This window comes from Clytia hemisphaerica, unplaced genomic scaffold, assembly GCF_902728285.1.
Source record: "Clytia hemisphaerica strain Z4C2 unplaced genomic scaffold, Clytia hemisphaerica genome assembly, whole genome shotgun sequence".
NCBI lineage: Eukaryota > Metazoa > Cnidaria > Hydrozoa > Leptothecata > Clytiidae > Clytia > Clytia hemisphaerica.
The window spans coordinates 913,229-927,098 of record NW_027104076.1 but is presented as its reverse complement, the minus strand read 5'-3'; the positions used below and the strand labels follow the sequence as shown (position 1 = coordinate 927,098).

Here is a 13,870-nt window from a genome sequence, read left to right as displayed (position 1 = left end):
CATGTCACCCAGTTTTATATGATCCTATGGTATGATTTTCAATTTTAGTTTTAACTAGCCTGGATATTCAGACTGTAACCTTTTTTTTCTATTTCGATGTTATGTGTTTACAGGCTGGTCAAGCGAGCGAATCACTGTTTGTTAAAGATTTGGTATATATTAAAATTTTTGTTGCTGGTATTAAATTAGGGATCAGCATATTATAAATTGAATAATTAGGGCCGGGCTAAAAAGAATCTTTTGGAAAAACCTGTTCAAAGAAATTTAGTATGTTAACCCTGGTCAGTGCCCTAATCTGTACTATTTTTAGGATTTTTTAAAATACCATTTTGAATTGTTTCTTGTGAATAGTTGATTTATTTTGTGAAAATTTTTTAAATTTTTTCAAAAGTTATAGCAAATGTAAAAAAATGACTTTTTTCTCAATTGATTGACCAGGGTAAATGTTGGTAAAATTTCCTTTGAAGGGCATAACATTTTCAAACTATACATTTTTTACATAAGCATAATATTTATAAGCATAATTTGGCTCAAATTCTCTAAAAAAGCATAATGCTAAACATATCTTGAGGCTGAAATACAAAAAAAATTGTGCAGCTTTTCTAAAACGTTGAACTTTTTAGGGTTACTTTTCAAGCTGTTTAGAGCTTTCTTAGACCAAAGATTTTTGCCTGAAGTGTTACAAAGAAAACTTTCATTCTTTGAGCCGAATCAATGTCCCGACCTTTTTTTTGAAAGAATTTCGGTTGAGTGAATCGCATAAGCTGAAACTCATTTGCAATCTTTTGCATGAACTTAATTTTGCGGTTTGGGGTCACACCCACCAAATCTCAAAATTTATTGCCCGTAAAAATAAGTTCCCTTTTAAAGTACTTGCACTTCCCGAGTTTTCTGTATTTTCGGAAGTTTTTTCTCAAAAACTTTTGTAAGCAATTAAAATTATAATAGAATTGAATATCATTTTTCATGTATATTATGACCCTTTTTACGCCGGGCCTTTTGGCGTCATTTTTTCGTTGCTGGAGTTAAAAAGACCCAGTGTAAGGGGTTGGCATTGATTTGGGGCCATGCCGAGAAGGACAGAAATATAGCTGTAGCGTAATAAAAGGTGCCATAATTGTATTAAGAGTGAGAAGCGAGCGTTTAACTTTCATGATAGAAGAAGCGAGCTAACGATTCTTCGCTTTGCGAAAACGGAACGCTCGTTCCGCAACCCCTTTCACGTTGATTAAAATGCATGCAATACAAAAATAACTTTTGTAATCAATGAACGCTTTCTAGTGGACAAAAAATTCGCCTCGGCGTCACGGAAAGATAATTAGGCACTTTCCGCAATCACAACGAGTACAATGAGGAACTTGCAGGCAAAACTGTAAGGGAAAAAATGAGTGAAAAATTGACGTTTTTTTAACCCTTTGAGTGCCAGGGTCCTTTTTTCTAAGTTTTTTAAAAAAAATCGCTAGTTCAAACTTTAAGGGCTTATATCTCCTGATCTAGAATGAATTAGAAGCTCGTATATAGCTCGTTTGATAGCTTAGAGTCTCCTCTTTCTTTTGGGCGCCTTCGGCGCCGCTCGATTTAGGAAGGGCGTGGTGGGCGGCGGCCAAGGGGGGTAGGTTAGGGGAATTTGAACTGATGGAAAGGTGCCCAGTGGTAAAACTTCAAATCGATTCACTAGAAGACAGAATAAAGTAAAACAAATTGGGCCAAATTTGGAGGTTCTTGGATCACTCGTTGACCAAAAATAGTCAAAAAACGGTCAGAATCTCAAAAAAGTGAATTTTTGTCAATGTTTTGCATTTTTTTGACTTTTTGGCTTAAAATCTCGCTGGAAAGACTCACTTTTGAAATTTTTTTTGCTTGACCATAAAGGACAATCTAATTCCTATGAGTTCGACCAAAAATAACGATTTCTAAATCAAACTGGGCATTACAGGAGGGCTTCGCCCTCCTATATAGCCCATGTCGTATATATACGACATGGGCACTCAAAGGGTTAAAGTCGAGTTCAAAAGAAATGAATGAGGAAATTGCAGAAGAAATTTTACCTTTCTATCTCCATCATGTTTTGTCCATCTCCATGCCTCCGTCCCTCCATCCTGTCCAGGGCAATTGGCGTTAGCTCTAAAAATTATAATTCCAAACGTATTTCAAGTGAACTTTTTCTATACAATTGTCTTTTTGTGAACTTTGACAATATTTATGCAATAAATAACTGGTTTGGAGGTCAATACGGTAAAATATTGACCGCAGCCGAAGTAAGACCGACCTTGCGAGGCCCTGCGCAGGATAAGGTCAATATTTTACGTATTTTCCGAGAAAACAGTTATATTATTAATTGTGTTTGTTAACTGGTGAACATTTTTATTTGTTTTTGGCCAAAAAATGCATTTTTAACTCATTTCCCATGATTTTTTCGTTTCTTTTTCGATATTACTATGATTTTCAACACACTAACAAAAATAACAATTTTCTGCAGTGAGCATGAAATATTTCATAATTTTTGCAAGTTTGAGTTTAAACAACGTTTATTGCTTACCCAGGACTGGATACGTAAAATGTTTGTTTTTGGCTATAAAGAAAAATTGACGATACTTGAAGAAACAGTAGGTTGGAAGGGTAGAGTTTTAACTCTGAGTTTTAACATAAGACTTTTTAAAGACTTAGGACCATACAATGTGAGGATCCAAAAGTTCAAAAATAGTCCAATAAGGCTCAGAATATAGCCTGTAAGTCTGCCAAACCCTCTCAAATTGAAATATTCGATTAAATTAAAGAGATAGCCCAAAATCGACTTTCTCGCCGGAACTTTAAATCTAGAAAAACGTTAAAATAACCAAAATTATCAAAATATTATGACCTTTATTGTAGCCTAAAACTCTCTGTTAATTTACTGGAGACTTAAAATAGTTCCATAGAAAGGCTTCGAACAAACCGTCCCTCACATGACTTAAGGTTTAATCTCAAAATTATTACCTTATGAAATTTAGAGTTTTACTGTGGTGGTCATCTTTGAGATTGAGATTGCCCTTTTTTCATTTTCTTCCCTTACAGTTTTGCCTGTGAACGTCACTTTTTTAGTGATAAAAACTTTTGCCGGGCCTAATTCGCGGGCCCCCTCTCAAAAAAGTCTTAAAAACATTTCTACTTTCGAACTAACCACACGCGGTTGCGTCGCATAAAAGATGTCACGGATCCTAAGGATTGGCCCCCTACTTACTAATGGTGCTGCCCAAACAACAACAACAGTTTCAAAACGCACAAAATATTCCAAATTAGATTTTAAGATTTTCAAGGCAAAATTCTGCACTACTCTCGCAAGCGAACACAGTAGAAAATTGATTTTAAATATTTTATTTCGAGTGTATGCACTGGCACAGATATGTAATTTTTGCACAGATATGTAATTATTTTGCGCAGAATATGTAATTTCTGCACAAATGTGTAATTCTTTTGCGCAAATATGCAGTTTTTTTTTGCACAGTTATGTAAAACCCGATCTTTCACATCAATATGACATATGGACATACTTATTTTTTCTTATAAAGACTTCATAAGAATTGTTTCAACCGAATAAGTAGGACATCATTTCGATGCCCGGCTTCGGATAGCACGGAGTACGACACGGGATACTTTATTGTCGAACCCTTCGTGCATCTTGCTTGGGGGGCTTTAGTCCCCCCCCCCTTGGCCGAAAATTTTTAATAATTTTTGATAGGCCAGTGGGACTTAATCATGGATTGACACCTTCTGACAAAATTTCGTCATTAGGGATGGCGTTATTGCCACCTGATGACATCATCCATTTTTGACACCTACAAAAAAGACCCCCCTGCTCCTCTAATGTTTTTTCGCTTGCATATTTTTTGCTCAAATTTTGTGTGAGAACTCCATTTGACATATGGATATGGGGCACATGGTCAATTTTACTCACTTGCTATAAGCGTGTATTTTACAGACCGGCCCAAATTTGCCTTTTTTGCCTATATTACACATTGTCACCAGGGGGGAATTCACCGGGTGGGAATTTTCCGGGGGGAATTCACCAGGGGGGAATTTACTGAGGAGAATTCACCGGGGGGAATTCACCAGGGGGGAATTGTCCGGACACGGTCTCAGATGGTCAATACCTCTCACTGGTGAAAATTTCAAGTCAAAAGCTACTGTAGTTCCTGAGTTCCGGAAAAGGGGGTGTGTATTTTACAGACCGGTCTGTAAAGTACCAAATTTCACCCTAGAACAATTTTTTTCAGTATACTTTTATTTAATTTGGCAAATGAACGCAATTTCAACAAAAATTGTTAAGCCAATCGGCTAATTCATTCTAGCAGCTAATTTAACATTCTGGTCTGTAAAATACCAACTAAACAGGTGGCCGACCTGAAAATTTGTAAATCGTCTCCATTTATTAATATATGCTACTGGTCAAAATTTCAAGTTCGTAGCACTTGTCAATCCTGAGATCCGAGGGGGGCCTTTTCGGCCCCTCAAGATGCTCCGCATATAAAAAAATAGGAAGATGCACGAAGGGTTAAAGACTGAGAAACCTCACTTATTTCAAGGTAAAAAGGAAAGAATCCAAACCATCATCGAGGAACCCGAAATTCATCTGCTCGCTAGATGCCCGCCCCTCTATCGACGAACAACTTTTTTTATCTAGAAGAAGTCTGCACGTTATCAAAACCATGGAGCTTCAACAGCAACGATATTTTAAGGTGACTCATATTATCAGGTAACATTAAACTGTTGATGATAAAACTTAGACTTGAAACATTTTTGCAGAAAATTTTTTTTCGAATTTTGCTGACGTCAGCAGAAATCAGCAAAATACGCAATACACCGTTTAGTAGTGTCGACTGCGCACGCGTCCAAACAATTTTCCATTGTTTTGATTTTAGCGATCACGGGAAAATTCACTCTCCCCCGTAAAAAAACGGTAGGTAAACATTTGGTTCTCATAAGGAAACATAGCAGAAAAACGGTAGGTAAAGAACTCATTTTAATCATAACTTCTTTTCCTCTTGATGAATTTTTGTGAATTTTCAGGAGAGACTTATAAAATTATCATTGATATCATGTTCAAATATCTAAATCATTCTCTTTAAAGGAGAGAAAAAAATTCACAATGTTTACATTCCTCTAACCTTTCACAGTACTAAAGTGCGCATTTTTACCTACCATTTTTACCGGACCTCTGCAATGGAGTACCGTGAAGATAGCGAGACTCCTAAACGGTGTATTTTGCAATAAAGTGCTGACGTGCTGACGTCAGCAAAATCTCAAAACATTATTCAAAATGATCCTTTTAATGATGTGTAACTTTGGTCCAAATTTCATGTTTATATCATAAGCCAAACTGGAGTTATTCAAAAAACAAATTTTGCTGACGTCAGCATTTTTTGGTTTTTCCCTAGTAACTTTTTTTGGTGAAAAAATTAATTTTATTAACAGTGATTTTTGAATTCTACGTCCTAATGCGCTTCTTTAAAGGTATAAATGAACATGTCTAAGGCCCCCAATTTTTTGCGCCAAACTTATGGCATTTGGGACATGCCATAAGTTACACGCACCGAGTTCTGTGTGGAGCTTGTACCCGCTGTTTTTTGACTATTTTTGGGTTATATATGAATTTCTTTGGTCAAAAGGCCTCCAAATAGGCCGCTGATGATGTCACAAGCCTTAGATGAAGCTTGGGGTCTTGTACTGGCATTCACCGGGTTGGCCAAAACACTAAAAATCGATAAAATTTGAAATACTGTGTTTTCTGCCTTTTTTGCCCTATTTCAAACATTTTTCTTGAGGTTGCAGCTCAGATATCTGGTCCAAAACGTTCTTCTTGCAAGATTTTGCCATCATGGGCATTTCAGGGGTATGCACCGGGTTGTCCATAGCACTAAAATTGTGCAGAAATTGTGAAAATCGTCAAATTTAGCCCTGAAATAATGCTTTTAATTTCTGATACTAGGTACGATTTTAAATCTTGGTTTTCACCTAAATGAGTTAGTTTTCTCTAAATTTAGTGCTGACTGTAGTAAAAGTTCAACCCAAGTTGGCTATAATACTAGAATAAAGACAATTTTTGCAATTTTCTGCGGCATTTTCGTTGTAACCATTATGTCTCTCCTCTAGGGTATTTTTAGCAAACCAATTGAATATCTGCACCTGGTAATAATCTTTTAGAACAGCAATTGAAGCATTTGGTCAATTCAGAAGACTGGAACTAGTACGAACCAAGTTGGCCAATGTTCTAAAATTGGCAGATTGTCAAATATTGGAAAATTTGGCTTTGTATCGGATATTGTTGCATTGTGCTATTAATAACCAATAGCAAACTTTGCCAAAATTATCTTATGATTTAGCTCTCCGCGCTAACTATTGTTATAGTTTGTTGCTCAACAACCATATTTCTGCCAATTTAGTAATTTGGCCAACTTGGTTCATACTAGTTCCAGTCCTCTGAATTGACATAATGCTTCAATTGCTGTTCTAAAAAAGTAATATATACCAGGTGCAGATATTCAATTGATCTGCTAAAAGTACCTTTATAGTAGAGACATATGGTCATAACGAAAATGCTGCAGAAATTTGTTAGTATCGTAAGTTCCGGCTGATACGATATCCGTAATGTTTGTTACTTTGAACCCGGTTCAACTTCTCAATTAATCTGATTGGCTCATTCTCAAAGTTATGACGTGATCGATCGAATCCAAACAATCAGCTCGTCGGGTTGCCATTTTATTGAGCGGATTATAGCGGATCACAACAAAACGAAAGAAATTGAATGTTTTGAGAGATAGTTTGTTAGCTTTTGCTGGGCTTGGGATGGATTAAATTTTTCAGTTTGGTTTTGTTTTCTCTGTAATTCTACAAGTAAATCATTACACAGGTTCTGCAAAAGAACCTTGAATGTATTTATGAGATTTTACCATCAAGAAATAAGAATATGGGTTTTAGCACATGCTTGCCTTTTTGTGGTGATTAGTATAAGAGTATTCTAATAATGATGCTGCAACCACTATTATTCCCCCTATAATTAGAATCATTATTGTGCAATGAAGTTCATCAAAAAATGGTCTATATATAGTTGCTATTTTAACCAGATTCAATATGATATGGCCGTAACATTTGGCGAGACCAAATTAATTTGTTGTTCTACGGGCAGATTATCGGGAAAATATGGGTCGGTCGGTCGACAAAAGTAAAAATAATTTTTTGTAATTGAAGGTCGGCAAAGTGTCAAAACATCTTCAAAAGTTTAACCCTTTTTTTGATCAAATTCATATTTTCATTTGAAGTGCTTGGGTGGGTCATTTTATGCTTGCGAAAGTCTGTGGTAGAAATTTTCAGCAAAAATAGGGTTGGTCCGGCCCGTAGAACAACAAATTAAATTTGTCTCGCCTTATCGGAAATGTCTACAACTACACCTGTAGGTACACCCCAGTCATCACGATTCCTAAAGTTTTCTTAATACACCAAAAATATTTTATCAAAGATTACAAAAATACAACCCTTGAACTATAATATGAATACTTTTTATTTAATTTACCTATATGTCAAAATTTTTCTAATTTTCTATGGCTGCACACCCTGTTGCTAAGATATTTGCTAAAAATGAAAAGTGAAACCAAAATGTGAAGTCCAAAACAGAAATAATGTACATGTAATATCAAAAAAGAGAAAGGATGCCTTTATTGAATTAATTGATTGTGTTTTAATTTAATTGTGCTCAATTGATGAATAATGTTCGAAGTTTTTCATTTGTCATTGCTAGGACTAGGGACCAAATTATCTTTACGTGTTAATGGAAATTTTTAGCTGGCTTATACAGCCACACACTCTGCCATACTCTGCACACTGACTTTGTTTTATTGTTGTTTTTTTTCAGCTTTAACTTGATATATACCAAAATAAATAATAAATTCAAAACCTGTATCACGAAGTACAAAATTTGATACCAGTTTTTAACCAATTTCAATCGAACAATGAATAATCATCAATTACCTTTGCCATTAAGGAGTTGAGAAATATTTTCAATCGCATAAGAAACTTGTAAAATTTTGGAACTGTTTTGTAGCTTCAGCTATTATGTATTAATTTTAAAAAAAATTTTAAAATTGATTGATGTTTTGATAAAAAGTTGAGCCATTTTTATATACCGTGCAAGCAGTCATGTTGGTAATGGAGGACCATGGAGGAATTAATTTACAGTCAGTGAATTGACTTTGATAAGACAAGTGAATTCACTTTATTATAACTGAGACACCAGTTTGTGTGTGATCAAGAAAAATGTTGGAATTTATTTGTATGTGATTTATATTCCAAGATTTTATTAAGAAATTGAAATCAGTGAATTGAATTCATTTAAAACAATGGACATTGCTTTCATACAAAAATTCAGAAATAGAAATAGAAATTGGATTTTTAATCGAAACAAATATAATGCTAATGGAAAGTGAAATTTTTAATTATTAATAATAATTATTAATAATGATCAACTTTATGTTATAATTATTTTATTATTATTTTTAGTACATACGTATCCATATTTTACTTAGTATATAATAATAGTAACTGTGCATATTTATTTAGTTAGTTTGGCTTGACATAGAAAACCATACAATTAAATTTAAAAAATTGTTTCTCTGTAAAGTCCTGTAAATTGCCTGCTTTATAAAGGTGTAAAAATGTGACAAGTTTTTTTTTATGTAGGTGGCATTTAGTGGCAACTATGGCCTAGTTCTAGAATTATAGCCAACTTGGGTTGAACTTTTACTACACTCAGCACTAAATTTAGAGAAAACTAACTCATTTAGGTGAAAACCAAGATTTAAAATCGTACCTAAGTATCAGAAATTAAAAGCATAATTACAGGGCTAAATTTGACGATTTTCACAATTTCTGCACAATTTTAGTGCTATGGACAACCCGGTGCATACATGCATACATTTTGAAAGAAAAGTGAAACGTTTTGGGAGGACCTGAAATAAAATATATATCCTACTTTTACGACACAAAATGCCATTCTTGGCACGATGATCGGCTTGCTGCAGAAATTTCATTTCGTCCAGGCACTGGCTCATCATAATGTTTTATTTAATTTGATCTGAAAATAAACAAGGAGAAACTATAATAAAAGCAAAACAACGATCGTAAACGGGGTTACGTTTGGAATAATTAGGGTGTGGGAAGGGCACAGGGGCACAGAATGCTTAGAGACAGTTGAAACCTTAATTTTGTGTTAGGCATATTAAACTTTGACCTGTTTTTTCATCGTATGCTTACAAAAAGAATACTATTATACTCTTCAAAAAATCACAAAGAAAATGAAGGGGGTATAGATTATGCGGTATCACTCAAAAATATTTCTTACACGTTTAAAAAAAATTCAAAGGAAATCAAGCAAAGAATAAAATATAAAAAATAAAATATAAAAATTTCGAAAACTTTAAAATTCTTATTAAACAGCTTGATTATAACTTCAAAATTATCTGCGTAACCGAAACCTGGTGCAAAAAAGACGAAGCGGAAAGCGAAGAAAATCAATGTAAGAAAAGCTTCTCTAATTATTCTCTTCCGGGGTACAAAGTTTTACACCAAGCAAGACCACATAAGAAGGGAGGAGGCCTGTGTATCTTTGTACACGAGTCTCTAAATTTTAAACGTAAAGAAAATCTTTGTGTGAATGATAATGATTGTGAAATCTTAACAATAGAAATATTAAACAAAATTTCTCGAAATATTTTAATCTCATGCGTATACAGACAACCTTCTGGCAATTTAAAAAATTTTTAAAACAGCATTTAAAAAAACACTTAAAAACAACAATAGTTTAAACAATAATAGTATTTACTTAGCGGGTGACTTCAATCTAAACCTTCTTCATTATGAAAGTAATCAACATGTTAAAAACTTTGTAAATACTCTTCTTCAACATAACGTTTTACCGACAATCAACAAACCGACACGAATTACAAGAACAACTACAACTTTGATTGATAACATCATAACGAACGATTACTACAACAATTTTACGGGCGTGATAAAATGTAATGTTTCAGACCACTTTCCAAATTTTCTCATAAGTGAAAAAAAGATTGAAACCTTTGAGACTGAAACTACAACCTTTAAACGATTCATTGACCAAAAGTCAATAAAAAACTTTCGTGAAGCCTTATCAACTATGAATTGGGAACTTGTAACAGAAACACATCATTTAAAACATTCATTTCATGCTTTTAACGAAATTTTCACAAGAACATACAAAAAGACTTTTCCAAAACAAAGAATCGAAATAAAACCAAAGACGATTAAATTTCCGTGGATGACAACAGGATTATTGAAATCTTCAAAACGCAAGCAAAAATTTTATGACAAATTCTTGAAAAATAGGACCCTAAAAAATGAAAACGTCTACAAGGCGTATCAAAAACTCTTCGAGAAAATCAAGAAAAAAGCCAAAAAGAACTATTTCTCAAAACGTATCAATAAATTTCAAGGAAATTCCAAACAAACATGGAATGTAATTAGTACTAGTAATCGTATGGTTTGGAGTGCAATTAACGATTAATCACGAGTAACAAAGGAGAAAATAGTAATTTGCACGAGTCCGAAGGACGAGTGCAAATTACGGTATTTTCTCCTTTGTTGCGAGTGATTAATCGTTAATTGCACGACAAAACATACGATTCCGAGGTAATCGTCAGTAAATAATAGTTTTGAAAAAGAATCCTTTTCTAACTTTTATATTTTTGTAAACATTCGAAAACCTCCTTTTTTTCTTTTTTTTTAAAAGAAAACATTGCAGTGTAATTTTTCTTTGTTTTCAATTAAAAGAAGCTATTGTAACGTAAAATTTCTTTGTTCTTTTTTATATTGAAGAAAAAAAAGTCTTTGTTTTTTTTATTATATAGTAAAAAAAAGTCTCTGACACAGGACTTGGGAGAGAAAAGAATAAGGGGACAAAAGTGACCCCCCGCCGAAGAGTGCAAAAAGTGGTAATAGTGCAATTAACGATTAATTGCACTCCTCTAAACCAATCAGATTCGAGTAATTTTGCACGGCTGACGATTAAAGATATTATCGGCAAATCAAAAACTTTTAATAGATTTCCCCAAGAACTTACTTACAAGAACATCAACTATGATAAAAAAGAAGACATAGCTGATATCTTTAACGACTTCTTCTCTACCATAGGAAAAAATTTAGCATCAAAAATACCACAAACAAATCAAAATGTTTTGTCATATATTGAAAACTACCAAAGCTCTATGAATACAGAACCTTTAACTCTCGACGAACTTGATAAAGCATTCAAATCTCTACAAGCTAACAAAAGTCCAGGAATTGATGAGATTGACGTCAATGTTGTCTTCAAAATATATGACATTATCAAACCTTTTCTTCATCATATTTTCAACCTCTCCTTAAAACAAGGCATATTTCCGAATGAATTAAAAATTGCTAAAGTTACACCCGTTTTTAAAACAGGAGACAAAAATGACCCAGGGAATTATAGGCCAATCTCAGTTTTACCATGCTTTTCAAAACTCCTCGAGAAAATCATGTACAACAGGCTCTATGACTATCTTCAGCAGCATAAAATTCTATATCAAAAACAATTTGGCTTCCAACAAAAACACTCGACTGAACACGCTCTACTCGAATTAATCAGTGAAATTTCAAATTCTTTCGAAAAGAATAAATTCACCATTGGTATTTTCATTGACCTTTCAAAAGCATTTGACACTGTTAACCATGACATACTAATCTCAAAAATGGAACGATACGGAATAACAGGTACTAACTTAGACTGGTTTAAAAATTATTTGACTGGACGTAGACAATGTGTGGCATATGACAACTCGACAACGACCACTAGAAAAATTGACTGTGGGGTTCCCCAAGGCTCAATCCTGGGACCGCTACTATTCCTGATTTACATAAACGATCTACATAACACATCGAAACTACTTGATTTTATACTATTTGCTGACGATACTAATCTTTTCTATTCAAACAAAGACCTAAAAACACTTTTTAAAGTAGTTAACAATGAACTTAACCTTATAAATAACTGGTTTGCCGCTAACAAATTATCACTGAATGTTAAAAAAACGAAGTACATACTTTTCTGTAAACGCAGTAAAGTTGACGACCTACCTTTAAGACTCCCTTCCTTACGAATTAACGATACAGAAATTAAACGAGTTTACGATACAAGCTTCCTTGGAGTAATAATTGACGAATCCTTAAATTGGAATAAACACATTAAAACCATTGAAAATAAGATCTCTAAAAAACATCGGAGTTCTTTTTAAAGCTAAGCAAGTCCTTGAACTAAACTCGCTCAAAAAACTTTACTTTGCATTTATTCATAGTTATTTAAATTATTGTAACATAATATGGGGTAGTACTTTTAAATCGAACTTAAAAAAACTCTTTAGTAAACAAAAACATGCACTCCGCATCATGTTTGGTGTAAATAAATTTAGTCCGGTTAATCATCACTTTAAAGACTTAGGCGCGCTTAATATCTATCAAATAAACATCTACCAGACAATTGCATTTATGCAAAGCGTTAAAACTAAAACCTGTCCTGACTTATTTTTTAACCAATTTCCTCAAATAAATCATATATACCAAACAAGATACTCAAAAAATGCTTTTAAAATACAGGGTGCACGATTAGATGTCAAAAGGTTTGCTATTAGATATAGGGGTCCTTTTATGTGGAACAATGTTCTTAGTAGTGATCTCAAAGAAACTTGTGGAGAGAAAAATCAAAACTATGTTTCCAAAAGGCTGTAAAGAAATATATTTTTAACACAGATGTTGAGAAATATTACTAAATGACAATTTATCACATAGGTGTAAATAAATTATATAATCCTTTTTTTCTTCTTTATTCTTTTATTTCTCTTTTTCTATTATATGAAACATGTAGCAGATGTAAATAAACACTTTCGCAATCAAGGGGATAGGTGAAAAGGTAGCAATGCCTTCTTCTATCTCCTGCGAATGTTTTTAGCGTAAACATTTTTTTATCTCACAAACAATAGCTATAAAACTTTTAACGTGTAATTGTATGATAGCTTAGTGATTAAACGCAAATAATTAAACGGAAAAAAAAAAAAAAAAAAAAAAAAAAAAATGAGGGTTATTTTAAAAAGCATGGTACCCCAATTGGTGCACCAATCGGGGTACTCATTGGGGTACCCATTTAATTCACTGACCAGAATTAAATCGTGTAAAAAAGAATAACATTACGCTTTTAAAAATAAATGTAGAATGAATAATAACATATTATACAAATATAATATGTTTTTTTATAACATAATATTAATTATGCTCGTTTGCTTTAAAACACGTGTACTACCTGTCGGAAAACGGCAACTGTGACAAAAGTTTTGTGACAATCTTACATCTTACTTTATTAAATCATCAATGAAAGATTGTAGCACCATATTATAATGAAATTAATAAATGTCATTTAACAAAATGGGGTACCATGCTTTTTAAAATACCTTATTACATGAAAATAAATATGGAAGTATTTAACACGAATTGAAAATTTTCGTGTTAATAAAAACCCCGTTAATTTTTTGCTCGTGTAAATTTATCCTCCCTTAATTAATGGATATGTTAAAAAAACCTCCCTTAATTAATTCCCAGCGTTAATTTTTAAAATCACCCTTAGATTGAACGGGAGATGATATTTTATGGCAAATTGATTATTTTCTTTCTTGCTTTTTAGAAACTACAATATAAAACTCTGCTATTCGTTGATCAATTCGATTTTGTTCTCTCCATCTTCTACCTCACATTCACTGTTTTCGTCCATTTCATCACCTACTAATTGCATTTTCTAGTT

The 13,870-nt window shown here is 33.3% G+C and overlaps 1 protein-coding gene across 4 annotated transcripts in view; it reads right to left on the bottom strand.

The window, feature by feature from the left end:
* Positions 1-9,095, bottom strand: part of LOC136812607 (uncharacterized) — a 72,533-nt gene extending 63,438 nt beyond the window's left edge. For 3 of the 4 annotated variants that reach the window (XM_067069135.1, XM_067069138.1, XM_067069141.1), the window contains exons 1-3: positions 9,002-9,095; positions 2,540-2,572; positions 2,049-2,124 (exon numbers count right to left, since the gene is read on the bottom strand). The gene's annotated coding sequence lies outside the window, so the exon portion shown is untranslated. The remainder of the gene's footprint in view (positions 1-2,048; positions 2,125-2,539; positions 2,573-9,001) is intronic. The other variant, XM_067069136.1, reaches the window with a different exon arrangement.
* Positions 9,096-13,870: the final 4,775 nt, after the last annotated feature.